At 58.5% G+C, this 241-nt stretch overlaps 1 long non-coding RNA gene across 1 annotated transcript in view; it reads left to right on the top strand.

Annotated features, from left to right (window-relative positions):
- Positions 1-220, top strand: part of LOC119593308 — a 531-nt gene extending 311 nt beyond the window's left edge. The window contains exon 2 of the long non-coding RNA XR_005230533.1: positions 27-220. This is a non-coding gene — a long non-coding RNA (uncharacterized LOC119593308). The remainder of the gene's footprint in view (positions 1-26) is intronic.
- Positions 221-241: the final 21 nt, after the last annotated feature.

Raw genomic sequence — 241 nt, 5'->3', positions numbered from 1 at the left:
GAGATAAACTAATTTGTGTGTTGCAGACTATCCTTGCACTGGTGGTGGCGGTCGCGGCGGCAGTGCCCCAGCAGGACCGTCCTATAGCTATCCTGAGAGACGACCGCATTGCTCCCGAGGGCGGGTCCTACTCCTTCCAGTACGAGACCGAGAACGGCATCCGCCACACGGAGGACGGCAGCCCCGGCGAGAAGGGCCAGACCAACTCTCAAGGAGTTTACAGGTAAGTGGAATAAACGTG

Source organism: Penaeus monodon, chromosome 32, assembly GCF_015228065.2.
Source record: "Penaeus monodon isolate SGIC_2016 chromosome 32, NSTDA_Pmon_1, whole genome shotgun sequence".
Classification (NCBI taxonomy): domain Eukaryota; kingdom Metazoa; phylum Arthropoda; class Malacostraca; order Decapoda; family Penaeidae; genus Penaeus; species Penaeus monodon.
Note: the sequence above shows the minus strand (reverse complement) of the source record. Positions and strands in the feature narration are given on the sequence as shown.